Genomic DNA, 19,162 nt, shown 5'->3' on the forward strand with positions numbered 1-19,162 from the left:
ATATTTGCAGCCACATTACTACGTTTATAGCTAATGCAAATTCTTAAGCTATTTAAGATAACTATTACAGAGGGTACGAAGTTTTTAACTTTACAAAAACATATAAATCATCAATCTATTACTAATATTGACATTTTAAAACACCATTCAACCACAAAGTTTCTAATACACAGAAACAATACAGCACAGTTAGCAAATTATAGTGTATGTGCATAGTTTCTTAAATGGAACGAATATATAAACTTGCTAATTGGCTGGTGGGTTTTCGGGGGATTGTCAAGAGCATAACTAGGTCTCTGAAATTTCAATCGGTATAACATTGCACGTGACCTGTTGACACAAACTCATCTTATCAACCTTTGCGCTGCTCATTTAGTTTACGACTTGACAATCTCAGTAAATCGTAAATCAAATATTTATTTATAACAGTACAGTAACACACTTGAATTCGAAATACGCAAACTCGCATATCTATAATTGTATGCTTAATACTTCATATAGATAGGTAATAAATGAATCTGCTTACAAATTCAATGATTTTTTAAGTCACTGTCAACAAAATACGGTATGAAAATTGGGAAAGTAAAAGTTAGTCCATACGAGATGAAATTAAAATCGTAAAATAAACTTCGTGTCGAAGAGAAAATTAAATCAAAACCTAATGTGTGAAATAATGAAACTATTATGATGGCAACAGATAATTAATTTTGATAAAGGGGTGGGAAGAGTGAAAGTAATGCAGGTGAGGCAGGTAATTGCCCCCTCCCCCCCCCAAGCACTCTCCTCGCAGTGGTATTCTGTAGTAGCCATGCAGCGAGAGATCCCCTACTGGCTGATCAGATATGATTTACATTATATTTCCGATACTGATTAGATTTCTGCTCGTCGAAAGACAAACCATCCCTACTTTTGATTTACTAACATTGACTCGTCCAACGTCCCACGAATTTTTTTTATCGCGTGGGCCAGAAATCCAACTCTTTCTTGGGAGATTTACAAAATCAACAAAGTAGAAGAGCTAAATTGCATAAAATTTCATCAATTTCAACGATCAAAAAAAGTCGGGCAGTTGTGAGGTCGTCGGTTTCTCGAGATCAATACCCTATGCACCCTGTGTGACGTGGCACGTGGTGAGAGAGTACGTACGCTACGTCGTGGACGTGGGCGTCAACGTACGCATGCGCGAAAGAAGCCGCCAACCGCCCCCTGTGACAGTCCCCGCCACTACCACCAGTTCCAGTACGGCTCATCGTCCGCCGCGCAATACACCACTACACAGTGCCGCCGCCGCGCCGTCTAACATGTAGAGGCCAGGTCAAGGTCAGTACCCCAACAGTACCAACCCGGATAATCTGCTCTTTTACTGAAAATTTTAAAAAACTTTCGATGGCGTTTCGGGTTACCCTGGTTGGATTCGATTCGTTTACAGATGTGTTTTCCGAAACATAATTTTAAATAAAATTTAAACTTATCCGGAAAACTTTACTTAATGGATGAATTTAATAAAAAAAAATTATTTAAATATTTTTTGTATCGATGTATTAAAAAAATTGCAAGCTGCGTAATATTTCTTCGGGAAATGCTTGCGATGGTTCCTGGGGTGGGTTTATATTGTTGTAAGTGTGATAAGGGTAACGCACCGATCCACGCACGTAGCAACAAGTAGCTCCACTATCTTTAACGTCCCCTCCCCAACCCTCTCATGACCTTGGATATCGACCTCCCCCTTCCTTACGGCGGGAAAAGAGAGGGGTTTACTGGGTTAATGGTCGATTAACAACTAATGGCTGTTCGATCGAGTGAAGAATATTGTGCTGATTTTAAAACGTCAATAGCAAACTGTGTTACAGTAAACGAGTGGGATTTATAGTCCAGCTTTAGAGATGGTAAAATAGAGAATTTCAGTTGCTAAGCCTATAAAATATTTAAGAAGACAAAAAGCTTTTATCAATACAAGTTGAAGTTAAAACTGGCTATAATGGACGAAGGGTGTTGTGCACCATTTTGCGAATTTAAAGGGAAATCCAACTTAGTCAATAATAAATATTTTTGTACCCAGATAGAGGTGCTGTACCCTATTTAATAACGCAAATAACATTTCATTTCTGTTATTTTCAGCATTACATTGTTTGGGGCAGTCCCGATACTAACAACTTTGGCGGGAGCCCTGTAAAACAATCAAAGCTTTTAGAATATAATGTTATATATTTTATAAATTTATTATTATTCGGTAGCTGGACTTTAATCTGTGTGTCTATTTAATGGGGTTGGAAATAGCTCGTTCCTTAACAGTAAACAATTCTCAATAGTTTAATGCACAAATTTGACTTTCTTTAAAAACCCTAATATCTCCGTACTGTATTTAGAATATTTGCATTGTGGCAGCTTAAGCTAAAACATCCATATAACAAGCTATATTTGTTGGGCGAAAAGAATGATATTCATTTTATGGTGTGATTAAATAAAAAAATGTTATTTTGATTTCATTAAGCTACGGTACCTTTATATCTTTAAGTTTTTCGAGATAAAAAATTTGTTATCCATGGATGTGAGTGAAATTATAAAGCAAAGAGGAAAGAGATTTGTTTTTTTCTAGAAGAGGAAAACAACAACATTTATTATTGTTCCTTGAGGTTCTATTATTGTATTATCACATCGAAGTTTATTTTTTATAATTTCTCTAAAGATTTGAATACAGTTTTATCACTATTTTTTTAAATACTTTCGTTTAAAGTATACTGACATTTGGGTGAAGAAGAAATACAAAATAATTCTCCTGCTTGGTGAGGTAGCCATTGAAGTATTCCTAGGAATTGTGTTATCCTAAAGTAATTTCACGAATACCCTAATACATGTGACGAATACACTTGACGTATTTTCTTCCAGAATTTCAAACCTTCTTCGTTTGAATAAAATGTATATAAAGTAACAATAGTTTAATAAATTAGAAGCAGGATACGAGTTTATGCAATAGCCAAAACACATTTCAGCTCACATCTAACGCTGATTCGAGAATTTTGACAAATTGTTAACATAATGGATTATTTAGCTAATGATGGGAAACAATGGTAGTTTACTAAACGATCGCGTAAAAATAGTGTTAACTACACGAGTTGAAATTTAAGAAGACTATTTACGTGAGTTGCGTAAACCTTTTTACCTTCGACCGTTTTCTAATTACCAACAATAACTACTCATAACTTCTATGGAAGGTTATGTCTTAGTTTAAAGCCTCTCATTGCCACTGACAGTGATGCAACGACTCTACTAATTACAAACCACCAATTTTGCATTACTCATTAACAATTAAATTGGTCTTCACAGTTGATTAGTTGAAATTCGAAGCATTACAATTTTACTTGTTTTCTCTCAATCCTTGAACCTCATTGGTCCGTACTTTTGTTAAGTAAAATAATGCTGTTAAGTAAGTAAACAATGCTGTAAAGTGAACCTTTTCCATTCCAAGAACTGAACTGAAACGGCTAGTTTAAAAAACGGTCGTAGGTAAATGTTGTTAACAATCGCTATTAGACTGTTTTCTTCAACCAAAACCACAATCATTAACCCTAAGTTTTATTAAGTTGTTTTTAATTTTTGAAATACAAATCAATTTTTTTAACTGTAATTTTGCTCTGTACTTTTTTATGTACCTACAATGTTTTACATTTTTTAACTGTACTTTTGTTCATCCGCTTTACAAAATCAACAAAAGTCGTAAACAAAAGGACATTGTAGTTTCACGATTCACGGAAAGACCTTGTAAACTGTTTGTTTAACATCATGACTATAAATTAGTGATGTTTCCTAAAAATTGATTTATTCGGTCTTTGGAGCATTTAACCGAAACATTTTATTAATGCTGATGTAGAAAACACTTATTTTTTCATTAAATTATGATTAGTTCAGGAAAATCTAGCAGTAAGTAGCATGTTCCTTTTAATAAGCAAATTCCAATTATAAAACTGTTGAGTAAATTAAATGAGCCGTACCTTTAAAATATCGCTATTTATTTGTGTTTATACTTTAGTAGCATGTTAGTTATGTGTTTATCAAGTGTTTGGTTTCATAAATATTTCATATCATATAGTACTCAACTTTAATAGTTACATTGAATATTTGATTAGTTTCATTTGTACGATTTAGTGCAAGTTTGACAAATCCGAGCTTTTTGTACGTCTTCTAAGATTTGTAAGGTTTATTATTACAAAATAATATTATGTGGAATGTCATTGGCGTGGATGAAAAAAAAAGTTATAATAATTATTTGTTCCTAAACATTAACTGGGCTAGCACAAGGTGAATGCGTTTATGGTCAGCTGCATGTTCACAGCCAATAATGCTTACGACCATGCACGTCGCAACTCAAATATCCTATAGATGGAAGGACATTTTCAACTCTGTGAATTTAACACAATTTGAGCTATCCGGATACCTTAAATCTTTCTGTCATGTTTAATAATCTTAAATTATCCAAACCCTATTTCTCTCCCACTCCTACTAAGTAGGGAGGACTCCAGTTACTCATATAAATATGCATTTTGATTTCTTTCTCAAACATCCTTAGAGTAATTCATAAAACAAAGACTTGCTGAGCTGAATCATAGAAACTTATCTCGAGGGTAAAGTTTTAGTGTAATATTAAAAAATCTTCCCCAACGGAATTTGACTACTGTAGTCAGTTAGCTCCTTAGTACACTTTTACACTCTTAAATAAACTTAACCTGCCATCCTCATATTATAGTGAGAAATTCTCCACATATTATTTATAGCAATTTTGTCGTATGTTACGGAGATATAAACGTTCACTGCTGAGAGTAAAGAGTGCAATAAGCCTTACCTTGATAGCCCCACTTCGTCCTGGTTCGCAGAACTGGGTAAAAGTAATTCCCCACAGATTCGAGATGACGAGGGACGAGGCACTTGTAGGAGAATAAAGAGTTCATGAAACACCAAGTACACTCGTTTTGTATCTCCTAATAGACAGAAAGTCTTTCTCTTAATCCTTTTGATTCTCTGTTTCTTAAAACAACCTTTTACTTTACATACGGTTTTTAGAAGCTGAAATACAATTTTAATACTTTTGTAGCAAACATTAGCTTGAATTGATAGTTGAGTTTTGCCAGAATAGTGCCATCCAATTGACATTGATAGTTTTTTTGTCCTAGGACGCTAGGCACGAGCCCGGGGTTTTCAGATTACTTCAGGCTAGACCTAGGAGTTGCGGCACTATCTATTAAATAAAAGCCATTGGTGACTTGGCAGGATTTGAACCCGGAACCTCAGGGACCGAAGTACCACGCTCTAACCACTAGACCAGCTCACTCCCCAATAGGCATGGCTAGTTAACAGTATTCATCTTCCAAAATGCAAGTGCATATACAATTGTGAGTACGGTACTTGATACGTTCTTTGATCTCCCTACTTAAATTGTTCTTTGAAGTTATGCTGAAATTCTGCAAGCTGTTTTAAATAAACACAGGCATAAATTAATTGACGCCGAGGAAATGTTTGTGAATTCAACGTATATTTTATTGTTGATAAAACACTTTGTTAAAACACTCTCACTAAGCTTTTAGTACTTTCGTTTCTTTTAACTTCGTAATAAGTGTTTGGTTAAACTTTCAAGACATTAATTCATACCAACGTAATCATTTTCGTCCGATCACGTGATATTAAATTTAAGGAGTAAATTTATGGACTGCGTACATCCAGAAAAAAACTATACAACAAAGCTTTGTAATTCTAACAGAGGCTTCATTTTTAAGCTCCAGTAGATGTTTAGGTTTCACGAGTTAAAAGATTTACCATATTTATGAAATATATGTATAATTTTTCACACATCTTGTAAATACATTACATTTTCTACGTCGGTTAACTGAAATACAGTTGTTAAACTAAAATTTAAATTTAAGACTATTAAGTAGTTGTACCGGTTGGTTCAAGCATACTTTAAATGTATGCTTAAGGTAAGCAGCCGGCTCCCCCCTCCAACCACCTAATGCCTTTTTCTATTATTCATGAGACCTTGCATTTAGCTCTTTTCGCTCGCCTACACTTAAGCAACAGGAATAGTTGTTTTAGTTTGACTTCGTACCAAATTATATCTGTTTTGAGTTTTCAACCAATCGCTTTTGAAATATTGACATCGAGTCACGAAGCTGCTTTTACAAATCAAATAAAAACCTCCTTCAAGTTTAGCTCTCAATAGCCTCTGCAAAGGTATATTTAGTCACCCCCCCCAAAACGTTTCATTTTACGTCTAAAAAAATTGTTATTTCAAAAATATAAACAAACAGATAAAAATAACTACTAAATCAATATTAGTTATAAGCTCTAAGATGGTTATTATACTATAAGAGAAAGAGTAAAGTTAAACTATTGTTGAACGGATGAACTCGTTGCGAAAAAAGTTTAAACGCATTTAGATTTTCCTACTTGTATATCATTTCTTTTACTTGGAAATATCTGCTGTTTCGTCTGAATGAATAAGCTAAAGCAAAACAACTTACGAATGGCACAAGCAAGTTTAAATCTTTTGTTTTGATACAAAATTTGTACTATACGTATATTTATAATATGCATATTTATAACTCAGCTATTGTTTTGATTGAAAAAGTACTTTTATTTTGAAAACTCATAAACCCCATTCTCCAAGTGTTCACTGAGACCAATAGTGTGTTTTTACAACCCCGTGTAGTTAAAAATTAAGAATTTTAGCATTGGAAAGTAAACATCTTTCTTGTAACACAAAATACCCGAACTTGTTAATTTTGATTACCATACGAGCTTAGCCAATATTGTTAAAAGGGCTATGGTTCAATTTTATTATGTTGTTTATATATTTATAACGCTGGGCTCAATCCAATACCCACTGTACGTATTCATTGGTTTTTGTCTAATTAATATCAGAATCAAACATTTAATGTTAATAAAATCTTTTATAAGACTAATGTGTTACTGCAAAGTCATGTTCTACTAGTTAAAAGTGTGCTATTTGTTCGCAAGAAATATAAATTTATGACAAAATACTTGTTCATAATAGAACTGTTGTAATCACCCCACGTTTGTGAGCGATGTATGTAAATACCTAAGTAATTTGCTTTGCCCAACCAACTGACTGCTACTGTCCTAAAACGGTAACAAAACAGTTTTGAATTTGAAATGTGATTAATTGGCTAACCTTTCGCAATTCATATCGTAAGTGATTTTAACTAACGATATTTTGATTTCTTCAGCTTCTACTTCGTCTTGCTGAAACTACCCAATCGTTACTAACTATGTTGACAAATCGGACTGAAACTTGATTCTAAATATTGATCTTTTAAATGTTTACCCACACACATGTTCAGATTCAAAACTCAATTCGTTCCGCCTCTTTCAGATGGTTTATCGTCTAAGACGCTTCTTCGATAAATCTTGGGGAGGTTCTCAAGCAGAGAGGGGGTGGGGCTGTGGAAAGGTCAGTGGTACAAGTACGGCGCTCGGTGCCGGGAGGAGAGGAGGGTTTAGAGAGTTTGGGGGGAGGCGACGTACAACCTAGGGGTAGATCATCAGCTGGGTTGGTCGATAACACATAGCTTCCTCACCAAGTCGCAGTTCCAATCTGTACACATTGCACATTTAGTCAACACGATCTACTACTATGAGCTTTATACTCTGTAAAAAAGTTCGCGATTTTAAAAATATGTTCAAAAACTACAATGGTTTACATCGGTTACTTGGTTTGAGGTTTGAGATACTTAAAAAAGAAACACTTGTACACATTTACTACCAGGACATTTTACTTTCGAAAGATTTTGGTGTATACTAAGAAATAATAATTGTTTATTTGTATTATTTTATACATTTTAAACATTCAGCCATACCGATCTATGATCAAGAGTCTTACTCTGTGCTAACAAGTTTATATATAAAACCCTAAACAAGTTTACAACTATAAATACGAGCTCTTGACTAATATATTTATTGTTAAATGCAAACAATTGTTAAATGATTACGTGAAAACAAGGAATGTATAAAAAGTATCTAATATGTGTTTATTTTAAAAGTGTTTACTTTATTTTCAAACACATCTCTCATAATTATTATCTCACAGTGTAAAAAATACCTTATACAGTTTTAAACGTCCTTTACTAATAGATATTTAATCTACGATACAAATTAATTCTGTTATATTTATAGCTGCAATACTGTAGATAAATTCCCTTTTCAGATATTCACATACAAAATAGACGGCCATTCGTCCAACCCTCATATAAACTAAAGAAATATTTGGAAAACACATTTAATATCATGTGGGAATTCGTATGGAGACCTGCTGCCAATACAACTGTAACAATGGCGTAATATGTTACTGGACACCTTGCTTAAACGAAACATAACCATAAAAGTAAATGAGGCCAGCCTTGTTTTAATAAATTACATATTTAATATATTACTCATGTTTAACATCTGGGTCACTAGATTGTACATGCATTTTGTACTTATTTCAGCTGATTATTTGACATTATTATTTTTAAGAACTGCCCAGGATTCTCTCATAGCCCGAAAACCTTTAATCCCTGTGAGTACCATCTTTTCTGCTGTTTTATTTATCAACTATTTAAACGGTATCACTTTATCAATCTTCTTCTGGGTGTTGTTTTAGACTATTAAAGACGATGGAAAGTTGTTTTAACTTTTTAAATTCCGTGTATTAAATGAGTTATTCTTTACAATGACTGATACACTTATACTACATGTTTAAATTAGAAGCCAAAACGTACAAAGAGCCTCCTTGAAAACTTGTTTATTCATTTGCTACTTTAAAATGCACATGGTCTGTAAACAAAAATATCCCCTATGCAGCAAACCTGCAAATGATGAAGAATCCTCCTATTAGATTGTATAGGCAAGGTTCATAACAAAATAACATTACCTACTAAAGATTTCCAGATAATGTAAACGTAATGGGCCCAATAAGTACTTACGTTTGCGGTAAAGAGACAAACAAATGCGTTGTACACTAAAGACCGTTACAATAAAATACAGATCTTTGCTGGATATTAGTTTGATATTTATATAAATTGAAAATTCCAAACAACAATTCACTGATCCATATCCAAGTAAGTTTTCGCTGTTAATTTATTCTTCAATAGGTTAATATGGAAACAGCATATTGATTACTTTCAATATCAAGAGGAAGCCTAGAGCTTAAAACAAACAATTGCGCAATTAATACAATTGCATTAATATTTCTATAAAACAATAAAGCTTTCGAGTATCTTTAACAGATATCTCACCAGTAGGAGACAACTTACAAACTAGTTACAGCATTTCATCCTAGTCATACAAACAAAGTAATTAATGACAATTGAATCACTCGCGTAGTTAATTGTTGAACCAATTGAAACTATTAATGTTTACCAGTTTTAAACTCCGCGCTATCTCACAAAACTCACAATATTTATAGTTGTCGTGTTCCCTCGATTTCTGCAATTTATTTAACAGTTGTATTTAACCATCCACTATGAAATTAACTACATTGCGAGTTAATTTTAAATCTGTAAGTTAAGTACGATCTACGGTATGTATACTCTCTAATTTATCAGAAATTTTTTTATAAATAATAAACAATTCCCTACGAACAAATTGTATGTATGAATATACAGTGATAAGATTAATCTCAAAATGATATTAGCCTATTGAGTTTAATAAAATAATTGGAGTACCTGTGCAATTCCCCAAAATAACTATTTGCAATTAATCTTGTATTAATACATTTTTCAGATTATAAATTAATACACTTTCGGTACCTAAGATCTCAAAATTTGATTATTATTTAATCGAATGCGAATTCACTTTGAAAATTATATTGGTTGCATAGATTAAATTTTTACTTTTATTCAACCGTCATAAAAGCTCTCGATTGCTGCATGAAAGCTTTTAAAAGCTTTGTCCGTGGAGCGATGCAGGCTTTGGAAGTTCTAGCGTTACCTTTGTACAGGCCTTCCGCGCGTGTTTGATCTATTGCATATGACGCACAGTTAGGAATCTGGTATTATGTTGGTCCTAGAAAATATAAGGAACCTAAATGGGCTGACCTTGACAATGCTTGTTAAAATTCGCACTCGATTCCAGTTTAAGCAGTCCAATAACTTCCATTCAAGCTCCGTTGATTATGCCTTTTCTTGTTTCCATCTTCGCATTAGCACGACCAGGGTGCCAAGTTGAGGACGCACCCGATGAAGCGGGAAACCACTTCCTTCGAGGCTTTCAGGAAACTCATCAGGGACTTCAATTGCCGATAACTATCGTCAGTGTTAACTGAATCTGCTCATAAATAAACCCCTGCTTTACCTAGTAACTTTTTCAAGTATAGTACGGTCGTATTTCGAAATAATATTCGTTAAGCACAGAGTAGCGTTTTTGCAGATATCACTGTTCTTATTGTTTCTCTTGTATATATATTATCTGATGATATTCCCCCTTGATCAATACACGTCAAGATTACGTTACGGCATCAAGACGTAAAGAAATAAATAATAAAAGCAACGTCGTGTCGCGTCCGTCGTGAACGCGTTTCTGTCAATGCGTTTTGGTGTCGCATCCAAAAACCTTCTGGTCCGTATTCCTAACAGATATGACAATACCGCATTAAACACTTAAGATTTCAAAGTGAACCATAATTTGCTGTTAATCTCAACCCAGTACAAAAACGTTGTTTTTCTTTCCTTATAGTCTCTGTCTCGCAATTTATTCACACGTCATGGCCTTCACCTTAACTTTAAGGGGAAGGCAGCCCTTGCCAACATCCTACTTGAGTCCTTACATACTCATCGGACCCCTGACACCACCGCTATAACCCTCCATCTTTCTGACCCGGTCATGGAAACCACAGGCACCACACCAACCTGACCATGTCACTACTGTGACCCACACACTTCCAAAACCCAACCAAACATAGAAGTTATACAATTACAACCTAATGCCAGTCCTCTCGTCACCTAATGTCGTGCCTTCTCTAGTAAACACTTTTTAGGGGAAGCATGAAAAAATCCAGGAGTCCCTTGGTCACTCTATCTCGACAGAGAATGGGGAATCAGTGTGAAGGCTTGAAACTGTTGCACCAAAACATTAGAGGTGTGTTAAATAAGGCAGAGGAACTGGACATCACAATACATGAAGAACACCCAGATATTATATGTGTGTCTGATTTTTTTTTAAAGAGGATGAAATAGTTCGCTCTAGACTATATGATTTCAGCTGTGTTCCATCATCCTGCAGAACTACCATGAAGGGAGGAGGTGTAGGCATCTGGTGTAAGCCAGGCTTGACTTGTAAAGCTTTGGATTGCACTGATTTTATTCAAGAGGGTGTTAGTGAGCTTGCTGTAGTGTCCGTAGCAATTGATACTAATTCCAAGATGTTATTACTGGCAGCTTATAGACATCCCTCTAACCTACATGACGTGTTTCTTGACATGATCACCGAATGCCTAAATACACAAAGTAACTGTAATCATGGGTGACATAAATATTGACCTTTCATATGACTGCTTTATAAGCCAAAAACTGGTCACAATGATGGCCTCATTAGCACTAAAAATATTGTTAAGGGATATACCAGAGAAGTAAATGCCTCACATACTCTTATGCACTCTTATGTATTTACTAATGGTGACTGTTCAGTCATCACCCCTTGTTTATCTGATCACAATGCACAGATAGCAACTTTATATTACAACCTGGCCCAACCATCTTCTAAAGACCAGTTTTATCGTTCGAGGACATTTTCTACAATAATAAAGTTTTTTAACGAAAGAAACCTGGAATGGCGTTTATGTTGCCTTAGACTTGGATTTTACGTTTGATATTTTCATGACAAAGATTCTTTATTCTTTTGAAACTGCGCTTCCCCAAAAAAACTGAAAAAAAACAAACATAAAACTGCAAAAAAGGTTGCTTTGACAAATGAAGTATTAAACATTTAAGGAATCAACTTTACCGTCTATACAATCAGGTCTATACATCTTCAGTCATCCCACTATCTTAGTATATACTATAGATAAATTAAATACCAATACCGTCGCATGATTCTTGATATTAAGTCTCAAACAAATCTTTATAAATAGAAACATCAGACAATAAATCTAAAGCAATTCGGGACAATATAAAAACAAAAAAGAAACCAAACAAAGACTTCAACAGTGAACTTGTCCTTGAAGGCAAAGATGGCAAGCTTATCACAAATTTATCAATTATTTCCCCAATGTAGGACACTTAGCTAAGCCCACTGCTGGCCAGAGCCAGAGTTGTCTCACTGGATGTTCAGACCGGGGATTTGCACATCCAATGTTCCTCTATCCGACAACCGTGGAGAAAATCAATAAGGTCAAATCAAATAAAAATAAAAAACAAAAAGAGTTCAGGAACAGACGAAATATCTCCGATGCTTCCGAGGATTTAAAAGCAGTTGTTGACACCTCTGTGCCACCTTATAAATTTTCCCCCTTATAAAGCAGGAATTTAGATGAAACAGCGGTGCACCAGTAAGGATGAGTTGTAATTTTTTGTGACTTAGCTAATGCAATTTTAATTTGTTAACCGAATAAACGAATTTGAATTTGAAGATCTCCTGCTATAACGGTGATATCGGTCATCTTCCGCGATCACGGCAACATCGTGATATCTTTCACGTACGCGTTTTACGTAACACGACAATTTGAATAGAGAACAAACGGCAATTTGTGACGGATTTTATTTGTTAATATTTACAAGTTTTAACATTCCGGTTCCAAAAAAAATTACGTACAACTCACAGGCTGTTTCCCCACTACAAAATTCAAGTTGGTTGCAATCAACTCTTGTTTTCTCGTCCGGCTGGACACACTGGTTAGTTTCATCTGCTGGGATTTAGGCCATACATCTATACTTATTTAATACGCAAGCAGGTTTTTTGTGACAATTACTCCTCCGAAACTACTGAACCAATTAACATGTTTTTGGTGTCATTGGAAAGAGCGTAACATGAAGTTGTGCAGGAAACTTTCTTTTTAAGGAAATAATTAGAGAGTGAGGCCCTGGGGCCCTTTAAAGTTTCGTATTTATCCATAAGATTAACATGGAAAACAAAATTTGTTATGTAACTCCAGCTGTTGTCAGAAATTAAGAGTGCAATATTTATTGATGGTATCCATGGTAACAAAGAACAAACCCACAAAATTTAAAAATGTAAACAAGCAGAACCAACTGTCAAATTAATTTTGATTTTACAATTCCACACAGCTGGTTCAAACATATTAAATACTGCATGATGAACAGGAACGGTAGGGATCATAAACATTAATCAAATATGTCACTCGCCCGAATCATTTTTGTCTATGCCCGAATGTAAACATTTAACATTGATTAAATTGAACTGTCAAACTATATGTTAATGTCATTAGTATGGAATTCTTTCAACATCATTTGTTGATCGAGTTAGTTTCAATATTTTTGAACTGCTGTAATAATATTTTACAGGAAATAATTGTTAGATAAATTCGTGGATATAAGTAATAATTCAGATTCTTCAATCTTTGCTGTTATTAAAATTGTGTATCTGCAGCAAACCTTCAGACTAAGCGAATTTCCATTTACCTGGCTTAATTAATACAAAGATTAATTATTAACTTAAAATGGTAATTTTTCCTATTTAAATAACATTAAGTTAATTTTAATATGAGTACTTAGGTTTGCTGCTACAGGGAAGATAGGTGTGTTTTTGTTGAAATGTTGATAGCTAAGTATGATTATTATTGGTTTGCCAATCCTGTAATACTTTACAATTGCTCGAATTCGAGCAACATGTACACTAGTATTTAATTTAAAATACATTACCTTTACTATTGTCTTTATCACATAAAACCTGATACATTTCTTAAGTTAAAGATAAAACGTAATAGTTATTTAGATTCTAGTATTTATTTGCCCAAGTTTACGTTAAATTACAGTCAGTTGTGTCTCAATATCAAGTGGTAGAAAATCAAAACAGCTGGCTTTGGTCTTAATGGGTAAGCAATTGAAACCACCGTAATTTACGGACTAGAATTTATAAATGTTAACAAAACAATTAACACATTTCATTTCATTTTTACTACCTTCTCCAAATGTATAACTTAAAATTAAAAATCGTAAGCTAGTTTGAACATCTAGTAACGTGATTATAGTAGGGTGACTATGTGAGATGGGACTTAAAACAAAAATAACTTATTTAGAACAAAGTTTGCATGTAGTGTTTTTAATAAATACATTGAGTTTCAAAAGCTCTACCATACCTACCGAGTTGTTTATTTTAAATGCTAATAAACAACTCGGTAGGTATGGTAATAATTTATGAAGGCCATAACTAAGGGGTATGTGGATTCAATTAAAGGTCAAATAAAAGTACAACTATGAACTAAATAAACTTCTAACACAGATTTCTGATATCATATAAGATGCGTTCATTTTATGAAATCCGTGTACACTCTTAATGTTGAATTAGTCAGAAATATAAATGTAATAAATTTGAACCCAGAACAATGTTCTTTTGAACAGGGTTTTGGCTGAATTAAGTTGATTTTGATAACGCTGATATTTAGTTCATCCAATAAAAGAATTTAAACATATAGTCAAATGTTACTAGGTCGTTAAAAAGAAGTAGAGACATAATTTACTTAGTGATTCCTTGGGTCGAAATAAGAAGAAAATCATCAATAAAACTTTACCGCTTTGTAAAATGAGGTTGAATGGGGTTAAACTAGTCAGGGTTGCCTTGTTCAACAACAAATAATAATCGTGATATTTAAGCTATTTTTTATTCGATCTTTTTAACTTGGTGTCGTTTTATATGGCACTTTAAATACTAAATAAAAGTGTACTTGTCATTCTTTCATAAAATCAGCAATGTTTTAGTAATTTAGTTTTAAAAACTTTAAATGGCCGCAATTTTGAAATTTCGAATTGGACCGAGACTACTTTTTTTTCTAACATTGGTCACTTTGACTTTAAAATACTTACCATGTTTCATAAATCGTGTATGTAAAAAATACAAAATGGTGGATATCTGGTTAACAACGCGATTTTGGGGAATGTTTTTTTTTATTTTCTCTTTATTTTGACCCAAGGAACCACTACGTAAATTATGTCCCTAAATTTTTTCAATACTCAGTATATCAATAAATCTGGGTATCTCAGTGCTAATCAAATTATAAGGAATGATCTTATTTTACAATATAAAGCCTTCTGTAGATACTAGCTAGATTTGTTCAAAAACCGGACCTCTTCTGTGGAAAATACAAATGTATAAATAATATATATGTATAAATATATAATATAAATATAATAAAATAGGCTAAATATAAATTTCAGTGACCATTTCCTTTCACACATCAATGTGCTTTTTGTTGGTTATCGTTCTTGTAATACATTTAAGACAATTAATAAATTGAAGTTAAAAAACATTGGATTTTATTTTCTTAGATTTATGTTCAACAATATTTTCAAAACAAATTTTAATAACAGATTTGACTTTTGAAGATTCTAAAAGATAATAATTATTTTACTAACAATATCTACGAGTTAGTCCTGCCATGAGATCCCACATAATTGTGGAACAAACTATCGTTTAAGAAGTACACACAGAAATATGGTTGCCAATATGATTAATTAAAATACAAAAAATAAATTATGCTTCTTAACGTACTAAAATAAAAGTTGCTAGATATATAATAAAGTCAATATTTAGTATACGTGGTATTTTAAAATGGGACCAAAGAAATTACTGTTAAATAGTGTGCACTTTATACAAAAAAATTAACAGTATCAGCAATCTTTCACATACTTTCTCCATTTAATTGCCAACAACACTTATCACACGTAAGCGGGGTTTTATGGGGTTTTATGGGAATGCATGATTACAAATAAAATATTTCAATCAATTTAAAACACGCCTGGATATACTATGTATAAAATTAATACCCACTTGCCAAATTCCATAAAAATCTGACCACAGGTGTAGTCTGTAGATCTGTACACATCCAAACATACATCCATCACTTTGAAAATTCAATTTTTTGTTTTCAGGGGGGCCCAAAACGGATATATCCACCCAAAAGTCAAACTCGAAAATGTTTAAGAAAACAATACTTTCTCCATATACCATGTATAGGGGGAGAAGTAACAATCGTAATATTATATATGATTTTATGTCCAAGAAATAAATACAGCTTAATCTATATGTACTCTTATTCTTATAGCTAATCTCATACCAACGGTCTATTAATCCAGTGACATAGAAAAAGGCATTTAGTTGTCCACCTGCATAGTGGCCCGCTCTCTCTCTCTTGCTGTTCTGTCAAACATAAACTAACATTAAAAATCTAAAAGTCATGATTTATTCCTTGACGGGAGTATAAAATATAATGAACTGAGAAGTAATAAAGATTGCTTGCAAAGAAAATAGTAGTTATGAATAATAATTGAACCGTTAGTCAATTAGCCTTGCGACGAAAAGAGCTATTATATCAATTACACGTGTAATGCAAAAATGTCGAAGCACCACTAAAAGCCGAGTTCAGGGAATTCCCGAATCATTGATATTATCATTTACCTTTATCATGACGTGACATATGGTTGTATCTTTCCATTAGCTTCATAATTTTATATTTTTAGGATAAATAATAGTTTAATGAGTATCGTTAATTGTTTTTGAAGCCTTCACAGTTCTTGGGCGGGTTTTTTTTGAAGTAATTCGTTAACATTATGAGCTTACAAAGTATAAAACTACTGTATCATGTTTTAATTCTAATCCAAACTGTCTATTCAATTTGGAAATTGGCAAATGTCTATATCCATCTTATTAAATAGAGTCAAACCTAGTAAAGTACCAGCCCAAGGCTCAAATGTATTTAAATTTTCCTACCCAACCCGTTGTTATCTTTTCATGTGTTTTATATTCTATGCTCTCTGGTTTTATCCCCTACAATATCTATAGAAACCTTAGTTATTCATACAACTATCAGTTAAATATAGCTTAATAAATTTTATAATTTTGACACTTGAGGCTGGAAGTTTTGAACAAGTGGCTAACACTTTGAACACAGTGGAGGCTAAATCAAGTTAGACATTATTTCCAAAATCTTGCTCTACGGGTTGGCAGTTAGCCTAAAAGCATTATATTGGTTAAATAGTTTATTGATTGAGCCAGTGTTTAGTACTGAACAGAATGACAGACAAGTCAGCTGTGAGTTCCGGTAAACAGAGAATAACATACTGAGATACCGAAATACTGACATCCTGACATCCTTACACTGTGACATCATCATTATTGTGATCCGACATGAGAGGTGACCTGACGTTTACCTACTCTAGAAACAAAGGGATTCATGCTCAACAACACAGACTAAAATTGTTTGAACAAAAAACCCCACTATTCTGGATTAAAACTTTTCCAGGCACTGCCAAAACAACTCCAAAACATTAAAAAAATCTCAAAATTCAAAACAGAAATCAAATCTTTCCTGGTAACAAATGGTTTCTATGATATGGAAGATTTTCTAAATTTCACAAAACAGAGCCCTTTGGCCTAGAATGTGATTTTTATATAAGCTATTTTTTATTATTATTGCTACCCTATTGACCTGTCCAATTCCTGCCTCTGGATTAAGGACCGAAACTACAAATATGCAAGTAAGTAAGCAAGTACAACCAGCAAAAAGTGATTACCTGCACCGAGTGTGCATTGTAATCTATTTAATACATTCTATCATTATTGCAGCTAATTCGGATATTCAGAAAAAAACCTGTATGTATGTATATGTTCCATATACGCTGCAAGTATTTCTGATTATTGTGCTTAAATTGAGTTTTTTAAGTAAAGTTTTTCTAAGGCTACTACAAGAACCCTGGAGAAGGCATAGGGTAGTGAGAGGGGTGGATACATTAAATTGACTGAAATAGGGTGTGTAGCGTGCCGACATGTTGGATTGGTCGTCGTTGAATCATTCATAGATAAGTTTTGTGGACACTTAGCTAGTTGATTACAATGTCACAATTCTATCGAGTTGTGGAAACAAGGTTCCAGTCTTAACCAGCCAGCTCAAAAAAATCTTCATATAAAATGTTATAGGTTGATATTTTGCCTAACATGTTAAACCATACTTCTCAGAACAAAGGGAAAGTACAACTAATGAATGACCCGGCACTCCTTACTTCATAATAATTGTATGATCTAAATCACTGCTTAAATACAACTTACTTACCCTAAGAAATATCTATGTGTCGACGATTTTCTTACATTCTGGCGAAAATTGCGACGAGCCGAGGTGATATTTTTCGGTGTCTTTAGTTGTTGAATTTGTAAATGAGTAACTAAAGAAGAGTTAAAACCAATCCAGCAAAATAATATAGGTCAGTGAGTAAGGGATTAAGTTTAATGTACAAAATATGAGTTACACAACAATAGTTTTACTGTTTTCACGCTTCATTAACATATATTAAAGAGTTGAACGATATTTAAAATCTTTAATTTTTTACCTAGTTAAACTCGAAGATTTTCATATATTTAAAATATTCGAGTGGCAAGCAGGATAACATTTGCACAACTGCATACTGTACTACCTTTCGTTGGTAAATTCGTACCTTACACGCATTCAAGTTTTTGGCAAGAGGCTTTTTTTTCTCTAAAACCGATATATGATAAAGCATAATTCAACGTTCAACTGGAGACAACTTGTATCGGTAAATGCTCAACACGCTTACACGCTAAAACTCGTAACACTATGTCAACTGGAGACAACTTGTATCGGTAAATGCTCAACACGCTTACACGCTAAAACTCGTAACACTACGTTCAACTGGAGACAACTTGTATCGGTAAATGCTCAACACGCTTACACGCTAAAACTCGTAACACTACGTTCAACTGGAGACAACTTGTATCGGTAAATGCTCAACACGCTTACACGCTAAAACTCGTAACACTACGTTCAACTGGAGACAACTTGTATCGGTAAATGCTCAACACGCTTACACGCTAAAACTCGTAACACTACGTTCAACTGGAGGACAACTTGTATCGGTAAATGCTCAACACGCTTACACGCTAAAACTCGTAACACTACGTTCAACTGGAGGACAACTTGTATCGGTAAATGCTCAAC

General features: G+C 33.6%; 1 protein-coding gene across 1 annotated transcript in view; it reads left to right on the top strand.

Annotated features, from left to right (window-relative positions):
• The first annotated feature begins 1,235 nt into the window (after positions 1-1,235).
• LOC128998649 (acetylcholinesterase-like) overlaps positions 1,236-19,162 on the top strand; it is a 157,928-nt gene continuing 140,001 nt past the window's right edge. The window contains exon 1 of the mRNA XM_054424875.1: positions 1,236-1,320. The gene's annotated coding sequence lies outside the window, so the exon portion shown is untranslated. The remainder of the gene's footprint in view (positions 1,321-19,162) is intronic.

This window comes from Macrosteles quadrilineatus, unplaced genomic scaffold (assembly GCF_028750875.1).
Source record: "Macrosteles quadrilineatus isolate MER2022 unplaced genomic scaffold, UCM_ALF_1.0 Scaffold_7__1_contigs__length_78375512, whole genome shotgun sequence".
Taxonomy (NCBI): Eukaryota; Metazoa; Arthropoda; class Insecta; order Hemiptera; family Cicadellidae; genus Macrosteles; species Macrosteles quadrilineatus.